The sequence below is a fragment of the Ornithorhynchus anatinus genome, chromosome 3, assembly GCF_004115215.2.
Source record: "Ornithorhynchus anatinus isolate Pmale09 chromosome 3, mOrnAna1.pri.v4, whole genome shotgun sequence".
Lineage (NCBI taxonomy): Eukaryota > Metazoa > Chordata > Mammalia > Monotremata > Ornithorhynchidae > Ornithorhynchus > Ornithorhynchus anatinus.
The window spans coordinates 129961092-129970646 of record NC_041730.1 but is presented as its reverse complement, the minus strand read 5'-3'; the positions used below and the strand labels follow the sequence as shown (position 1 = coordinate 129970646).

At 48.4% G+C, this 9555-nt stretch overlaps 1 non-coding gene across 1 annotated transcript; it reads left to right on the top strand.

Moving 5' to 3' along the window:
* The first annotated feature begins 9189 nt into the window (after positions 1–9189).
* Positions 9190–9327, top strand: LOC114811009. Its single transcript, XR_003758694.1, has one exon. It is a non-coding gene; the product is annotated as a small nucleolar RNA SNORA7 (small nucleolar RNA).
* Positions 9328–9555: the final 228 nt, after the last annotated feature.

The following is a 9555-nucleotide window of genomic DNA, read 5'->3' as shown; positions in this document are numbered from 1 at the left end:
ACAATCAAATGAATGAAGTGGCAGAGGCAGGATTAGAACCCAGGTCCTCTGACTTCCAGGCCTGCGTTCTTTCTACTACACTACTTTGCTTCTCACACCTTTTCTGGATTCACTTCAGAAACCGCAACAGCCTTACAGATAATGCTGACCTGTGTTGCACCCCTGAGGCTTACTGCGTGCAAGGAATGTGTCTCTTTATTGTTGTAATAATAATGGCATTTAAGTGCTCACTATATAATGATAATAATAATGATGGTATTCGTTAAGCGCTTACTATGTGCCAAGCACTGTTCTAAGCTCTGGGGAGATACAGGGTAATCAGGTTGTCCCACTGGGGGCTCACATTTTTTAATCCCTAATTTTTTCACAGATGAGGTCACTGAGGCATAGAGAAGTGACTTTCCAAAGATCACACAGCAGTCAAGTGACAGAGCCTGGATTAGAACCCATGACCTCTGCCTCCCAAGCCCATGCTCTTTCCACTGAGCCGTGCTACCTAGAACAGTGCTTGGCACATAATAATAATAATGTTGGTATTTTTTAAGCACCTACTAGGTACAGAGCACCATTCTAAATGCTGGGGGAGATACAGGGTAATCAGGATGTCCCACGTGAGGCTGAAGCTCCAAGAAGTGAAGTGACTTGCCCACAGTCACACAGCTGACAAGGGGCAGAGCCGGAATTCAAACCCATGGCCTCTGACTCCCAAGCCCAAGCTCTTTCCACTGAGTCACGCTGCTTCTCTAATAGTGAATAACTTCTCACTCTAGGCTTCGAGGCTCTCCATCACCTCGCCCCTTCCTACCTCTCCTCCCTTCTCTCTTTCTACCCCCCACCCCGCACGCTCCCCTCCTCCGCCGCCCACCTCCTCACCGTCCCTCGGTCTCGCCCGTCCCGCCGTCGACCCCCGGGCCACGTCCTCCCGCGGTCCCGGAACGGCCTCCCTCCTCACCTCCGCCAAGCTCACTCTCTTCCCCTCTTCAAAGCCCTACTGAGAGCTCACCTCCTCCAGGAGGCCTTCCCACACTGAGCTCCCCTTCTCCCTCTACTCCCTCTACCTCCCCCCTTCACCTCTCCACAGCTAAACCCTCTTCTCCCCCCTTTCCCTCTCCTCCTCCCTCTCTCCCTTCCCCTCCCCTCGGCACTGTACTCGTCCGCTCGACTGTATATATTTTCATCACCCTATTTATTTTGTTAATGAGATGTACATCCCCTTGATTCTATTATTTGGTTAAAGAGATGTCCTTCCCCTCGATTCTATTTATTGCCATTGTTCTCGTCTGTCCGTCTCCCCCGATTAGACCGTGAGCCCGTCAAAGGGCAGGGACTGTCTCTATCTGTTACCGATTTGTCCATTCCAAGCGCTTAGTACAGTGCTCTGCACATAGTAAGCGCTCAATCAATACTATTGAATGAATGAATGAATGAATGAATAATTTCACCAGCTTGCTCTGGCCCTTTCTCTTACCTGGAAATCTTGGGGAAATCTCACTGTAGGTGTTTTTGTTTGCTTTTTATTGAACAGGGAGGAAGCAGGGAAGAGTGAACTAATTTCAACTCATCTAAAGGCTGATTTGGGATAGGGATCCTGATTCCTTTCCCTGCCCTTTCCCCTCAAATCGGGGATTATAATGGGCTCCAGCACCAGCACAAACTGGCAAAAGGAGCTTTCGAGAGCAAGGATCAGAAGACATTTTTCTAATTATCTTTTAAGGGTAGGAAGGAATTTCACACCTTCTTAAGAGCCCCTTTGTTTCAGGGGAAGAATGTTATAGTTGGAGTGGCTAGATTGAGTGTCTGAAGGCTTGGGGTGGGAGCTGTGCTGGTTTGTGGGGGAGAGGGTGGGGAAGGGGGGCAGGGAGAGGTGTTGGGGGGGGGGGGCAACAACAGCACGCCATTTGTCCAAAAGCAGGGGGAAGTCAAAGAAATAGTCCCCCCCCCCAAATAAATGGTGGTATTTAAGTGCTAACTATGTGCAAAGCACTGTTCTAAGCGCTGGGGGATACAAGGTGATCAGGTTGTCCCACGTGGGGCCCAGTTTTAATCCCCATTTTATAGATGAAGCAACTGAGGCACAGAGAATAATAATAATAATAATAATGTTGGTATTTGTTAAGCGCTTACTATGTGCAGAGCACTGTTTTAAGTGAAGTGACATCCAAAGTCACACAGCTGGCAAACGGCGGAGCCGGGATTAGAACCCACCACCTCTGACTCCCAAGCCCGGGCTCTTTCCACTGAGCCATGTTGCTTCTCAAAAGCCAGGCAGGGGACATAAGCCAATAGGTGAAGGTAGGAGCAGGTTCCCTCTGACCCCTGCCAATCAGTCGCTGGAGAGTCAATTTAACAATACTAATAATAATAGTATTTGTTAAGTGCTTAGTATGTGCCAGGCACTGCACTAAACACTGGGGCGGAGACCAGCGAATCGGGTTGGACACAGTCCCTGTCCCACGTGGGGCTCACGGTCTTCATCCCCACTTTACAGATGAGGTAACTGAGGCCCAGAGAAGTGAAGTGAATCGCCCCAGGTCACCCAGCGGACGAGCGGAGGAACGGGGATTAGAACCCGTAACCTTCTGACTCCCCGGCCCATACTCTACCCACTACGCCATGCTGCTCAGGGTGGGAGTGATATTTGGTGGCCAGTTTAACCAGGCCAAGGGGTCCCAGGGAGTGTTAGCCATACCTTGCGTGCTCGACCCGTTCTCCAAGTATTCTGTGCTGGTCCTCTCTCCTGCCTGGTGGCCGGGTCTGTACTGTTGCCTGCTCCTTTCCTCCTCTCTGTCGTCCCTTACGTCTGTCTCTCCGACGGGACATCACTGGCGGGGAGTCCTCTAGACTGGAAGCACGCTGTGGGCAGAGAATATGTCCATTTATTGTTATACTGTACTCTCCCGAGCGCTTAGCACAGTGCTCTGCATGCAGTAAGTGCTAAGCATTTGAGGGAGCACCTGGGTTCTAATTCTGGCTCCTCCGCTTGTCTTCTGTGTGACCCTGGCCTAGTCACTTCATTTCTCTTCCGTCTCAGTTACCTCATCTGTAAAATGGGGATTTAGAGTGGAAGCCCCATGTGGGACGGGGCCTGCCCACCCCGATTTGCTTGCATCCGCGCCCGAGCTTAGTACAGTGCCTGGCACATAGTAAGCGCTTAATAAATACCACAATTATCATTATCGTTGGCATTATCATACAACGGAGGTGGTGGAGAAGTTCACACAGTCACACAACTGACGAATGGCAGAGCCGGGATTCGAACCCTTGACCTCTGACTCCCAAGCCTGGGCTCTCTCCACTGAGCCACGCTGCTCACATAGAAAGCACTTAAAAAATACCATATTTATTATGATTTTTTTTTTTTATTACCACAAGGAGCTTACAGTATAAGGGGGAGGCAGACATTAAAAGAAATCATGGATATGTCCATAAGTGCAGAGGGACTGAGGGCGGGGTGAATATCAAGCTCATCTCTAGACTGTAAGCTCATCATGGGCAGGGAACGAACCTAATTCAGTTAGCACAGTGCTCCGCACAGAGGAAGCGCTCAATAAATACGATTGATTGATATCAATGACTGCTCTGATAGCAAGTTCCTAAACAAATTCGTAGGCGACACAGAAGGGAAAGGGAGCTGGACATGCTCACAGGCTAGAGAAGCAGCCTGGCTTAGTGGAAAGAGCCCGGACTTGGGAGCCAGAGGTCATGAGTTCGAATCCCGGCTCTGCCACTCGTCAGCTGTGTGACTGTGGGCAAGTCACTTCACTTCTCTGGGCCTCGGTTCCCTCATCTGTAAAATGGGGATGAAGACTGTGAGCCTCATGTGGGACAACCTGATTACCTGTATCTCCCCCAGCGCTTAGAACAGTGCTCGGCACATAGTAAGCGCTTAACAAATACCACTGGGATCCTTCTCTTGGCAGTCTTTGAGGTTCTCTCCCACGAACGGGGTTCACCTGCTTTAGAGGAGAAAGCTCCTGAGAGAGGGTGTCAGCTTTGTGTGCCGGGACTGTGTCTTAGACAAGCTGTGTGGCCTCATGGTTAGAGCCCAGGCCCGGGAGGCAGAAGGACCTGGGTTCTAATCCCGGCTCCGCCACTTGCCTGCTGGGTGACCTCGGGTAAGTCACTTCCCTTCTCAGGGCCCCTCAGGGGACATTCCTAAGAATGAACCCGAGCCTCATTCCACCAACCATCAGCAGTCATCCCAAACCTTGTCGATCTTGCTCACCGAGATCCCAAAGCACGGCAGGTGGGTCCCAAGCGCTTAGTGGAGTGCTTGGCACATAGTAAGCGCTCAGTAAATATGATCGAGTGAATGAATGAATGAAAACTGTCTTGACATGGACCCCGATAGAAAACGTCTACCCCTCTTTCCCTGCCCAGCTGTCTCGGACCCTCCGAGTTTCTCACTGAGAACCCGCAAAACTCGAGAGCGTGAATTAGGAAGAGCTGGAGAAGGAGTGCGGCCTAACGGAGAGAACACGGGCCTGAGAGTAGGAGGACCCGGGTTCTAATCCCGCCTCCACCATTGCCCGCTGTGTGACCTTGGACAAGTCACTTTACTTCTCTGTACCTGTTACCTCATCTTTAAAATGGGGAGGAAGACTCTGAGCCCTATGTGGGACAGAGACTGTGTCCAAATGGATTCGTTTGTATTTACCCCAGAGCTTAGAACAGTTCCTGGCACATGGTAAGCGTTTGACAAATACCCTCTGGACTGTGAGCTCGTTGTGGGCAGGGAATGTGTCTGCTTAGCACCGTGGCTCAGTGGGAAGAGCCCAGGCTTGGGAGTCAGAGGTCATGGGTTCAAATCTCCGCTCTGCCACTTGATAGCTGTGTGACTGTGGGCAAGTCACTTAACTTCTCTGGGCCTCAGTTACCTTATCTGTAAAATGGGGATTCACTGCGAGCCTCACGTGGGACAACCTGATTACCCTGTATCCACCCCAGCGCTTAGAACAGTGCTCTGCACATAGTAAGCGCTTAACAAATACCAACATTATAAATCCTGGCTCTGCCACGACTGCTGTGTGACCTTTGGCAAGTCACTTCACTTCTCTAGGCCTCAGTTACCTCATCTGTAACGTGGGGATGAAGACTGTGAGCCCCACGTGGGACATCCCGATGATCTCGTATCTACCCCAGTGCTTAGAACAGTGCTTGGCACATAATGAGCACTTAGCAAACACCATCATTATCATACTGTACTCTCCCAAGCACTTAGTGCGGTGCTCTGCACACAGTAAGTGCTCAATAAATACAGTTGAATGAAATACAAGCTGTGAGAGGTGATCAGCCAGGGGACAGCAGGAGGATAGTTGTTCTAATCGGGGGACTGTTCTCCCCCGATTAGACTGTAAGCCCGTCAGTGGGCAGGGACGGTCTCTATCTGTTGCCGATTTGTATATTCCAAGCTCTTAGTACAGTGCTCTGCACATAGTAAGCGCTCAGTAAATACTATTGAATGAATGAATGAATAGTGGCTGCCTTAGGCACCTGCCAGATTCAGGAATCCGGTCCAAAGGCGCCTGTGACCACCAACCTTTCTCCCTTTTGCAGCCACTCGGGCAACCTGGGATCTGCAGCACCTGGAGATGGAAAGAGCACAAGGTCAAAGTAGTCAAGGAAAACTGGGCCCAAGCCTCCCAAGAGAGCAATTTTTTACTGGGAAAACAGGGATATAAAATCACGATTAAGCAGGAATTTAAGTGGTAGGTTTCTCACATATGTACACACACACAAATACACACCCACGTGGCCTGGGAAAAATGGCACGTTGAGAGGGCGTGATGATCTTATTATATTGTTTCCTGTCGCCTGGAATGGCTGATTTCTCTTTTCACTGGGTTCCAGCCTCTCGGACCTGGTATGAAGACAATGAAGTCTCCTCTCCCTTAGTCTAGCAGCTTAATCTCTTCTAGGCTCCAGGGTTTACGATTATTCTGAGGGAAACTTATTTTTAGTTAACTTTGTTTATGCCTTTTCTTCATTTCTGCTCATTACTATGCTCTCCCTGCTCACTCGACAGCCTAACTAAGGATCCGGGACAGAGGAGAGTGACCTCAGAAGTCGGGGTAAAATGGAGGCAGTGTAATCCGGAGAGGTGAGAAGTGGACCTTGCTATTTTGTGACATCTGCCCAAAGCTTTCTGTCTGACTTTCCCTGCTAGAAAACATGGAAAAGACGTTCTCGTAATTTCACAAGTGGCTTTGAATGTCAATGAGTTTATATTCATTCACTCATTCAATCATATTTATTGAGTGCTTACCGTGTGGGAAGCACTGTACTAAACATTTGGGCGAGTACAGTACAACAATAAACAGACACTTTCCCTGCCCACAATGAGCTCACAGAAAAGCGGGGGAGATGCATAAAGATATTTACTCTCCGGTGCTATGAACAGCAAGAACATTGCCTGATAGGAATAATAATAATAATCATTGTAGTATTCATTGACTAGTTACTATTTGCCAAGCATGAGATAGATACAAGATAACGAGAAGCAGCGTGGCTCAGTGGAAAAAGCCCGGGCTTGGGAGTCAGAGGTCAAGGGTTCGAATGCCGGCTCTGCCACTTGTCAGCTGTGTGACTGTGGGCAAGTCACTTCACTTCTCTGGGCCTCAGTTCCCTCATCTGTAAAACGGGGGTGAAGACTGTGAGCCTCATGTGGGACAACCTGATGAGCCTGTATCTACCCCAGTGCTTAGAACAGTGCTCTGCACATAGTAAGTGCTTAAATACCAACATTATCATTATTATTATTGTTACAATGAGGTTAGACACAGTCCCTGTTCCACAAGCAACTCACAGTTCAGAGGCCGTGGGTTCTAATCCTCCCACCGCCACTTGTCAGCTGTGTGACTATGGGCAAGTCACTTAACTTCCCTGTGCCTCACCTGTAAAAGGAGAATTAAGACTGTGAGCCCCACATGGGACGACCTGATTACTTTGTATCTACCCCAGCGCTTAGAATAGTGCTTGCCATAAAGTCAGCGCTCAACAAACACCGCCATTCTTACTATTATCATTATTACTATTACCTATAGATTGTAAACTTGTGATGGACAGGGAAAGTATCAGTTTATTGTTGTAGTGTACTCTCTCAAATGCTTAGTACAGTGTTTTGCACACAGTAAGCACTCAATAAATATGATTGCATGGATGGATGGATGGATGGATGGATGGATGGATGGATGGATGAATGAAAACCTTCCATAACTTATCCCTGTGTGAAAAGAAGTCACTCTAGTTGTGGTATTGGTTAGGCGCACTCGCCCAACTACTTAATACAGCGTTCTGCACACAGTGGGAGCTCAATAAATACGACTGAGTGGACAGTAAATGCTCAATAAATACAATTGACTGATTGCTATGTGCCGAGTGCAGTACTAAGCACTGGAGTAGGTACAAGATAATCAGGTGAGACACAGTCTCTGCCCTACAGGGAACCCACAGTATAAAGGGAAAGGAGCACAGGTATTGAATCCCCACTTTACAGATAAGGCAAATGAGGCTCAGAGAGATTAAGCGACTTGCCCAGCAGGCAAGTGATGGAGTTAGGATCCCCCTGACCCTGAGGCCCAAACTTCCTCAACTAAGAAACTGATGCTTAGTGACCCATATATTCCACACTGAGGTTACAAATGCTTTGTCTCTGCTTCCCTGATAGTGTGGCTGCTTAGAGGACCCATCGCTCTTTATCCAACCCGACTTGGGGTGGCCTGGTTTTTCTTGAGCCTCTCTGCTTGCAGAATAAGAAAGAAAAACTCACCTCCTCCAAGAGCCCTTCCCAGACTGAGCTCCCCTTCTCCCTCTACTCCCTCTACCACCCCTCCCCCCACCTCTCCGCAGCTTAACCCTCTTTTCCCCCCATTTCCCTCTGCTCCTCCCCCTCTTCCTTCCCCTCAGCACTGTACTCGTCCGCTCAACCGTATATATTTTCATGACCCTATTTATTTTGTTAATGAAATGTACATCGCCTCGATTCTATTCAGTCGCCATTGTTTTTACGAGATGTTCTTCCCCTCGACTCTATCTATCGCCATCGTCCTCGTCTGTCCGTCTCCCCCGATTAGACCGTGAGCCCGTCAGACGGCAGGGACCGTCCCTATCTGTTGCCGACTTGTTCATTCCAAGCGCTTAGTACAGTGATCTGCACATAGTAAGCGCTCAATAAATACTATCGAATGAATGAAAAGACCCCATTTCTCCAGTGACTTATGGTGGGCCGTTCTATCTTTCCTAAAGCCCACTGCTACATCCACACTGATGGAGTCTGTGCTTCACTGTCCCTTTAAAATCCTTGTTCTGTCTTCCATCTTTATATTCCCCATTTCGCTTTGCTATATGATAACTGCTCGGGTAGCCGGGTGAAATGATATCCGTGGATACTCAGTTACTTCTTCTTGATGATGCCATCTATAACACCTAGCAAAAATAATCCCCCAGATAGATGTTAGGACATAAACCTCCACTCTTCCCTTTGCTTCTAAGGAATGCATTTTCTTTAAGCAAAGAGGGGAGAAAAATCTGGGAGGATTTTACAATGTGGCATGCGGCGTATAAAAGTAAAGCAGTCAGAACAAATGTTTTAAAGACTTAGTGGAGGCCTTAGGGATGACCAAGACCACGTTTTCCTTTTCCAGATTTCTGGGAACTGACATTTCCCCCCATGAAGACTTGGCCGCTAGCTATCTGTTAGCCCTCCCTCTCCTCCATTTGCGAGGTGGGGGGGTGGGGTATAGAATTCTATTATTATTATTATTGTCTTATAATTATTAATTATAATGACATTATGTGATCATTATAATTAATAATATTTAATAATAATATTAATAATGTTGGTATTCGTTAAGCGCTTACTATGTGCAGAGCACTGTTCTAAGCGCTGGGGTAGACACAGGGGAATCAGGTTGTCCCACATGGGGCTCACAGTCTTAATGCCCATTTTACAGATGAGGGAACGGAGGCACAGAGAAGTTAAGTGACTCGCCCACAGTCACACAGCCGACAAGTGGCAGAGCTGGGATTCGAACTCATGAGCCCTGACTCCAAAGCCTGTGCTCTTTCCACTGAGCCACGCTGCTTATTGAAATTATAATAATGGGGTGATGCTTATTGTTGATAAGTATTATTAGTAAGAATAATAAACATTATTATTATTATTATTACTATGGTACTACTTGTTAAGTTCCCCTCTCAGGGTTGCATCTGGAGAGTTTCCTGTACTCTACCAATCTCGGCTACGGGAGGGAGAGACAAGCAGAGGCCCGTCCATTCCATTCCTAGTTTGGGCAGTGGCTAGCAGGTGGAAAGCAATCTGCTACAAGTCAAAACTCACTCATGCTAGGCAGCAGCAGCAGGGCGAGAGTGAAGGGTGGAGACGCAGGTTTACTGAACGGAAGGAGGAGACGGTGAACCGCTTCTGGATTTTTACTGAGAAAACTCTGTGGATCCACTACCAGAACAATTGCAGACGGAGAGCGGGGCGTTGTGGGAGAGATGCGTCCGCGGCGTTGCCATGGGTCGGACACGACTCGGCAGCATAAGACACGGCAA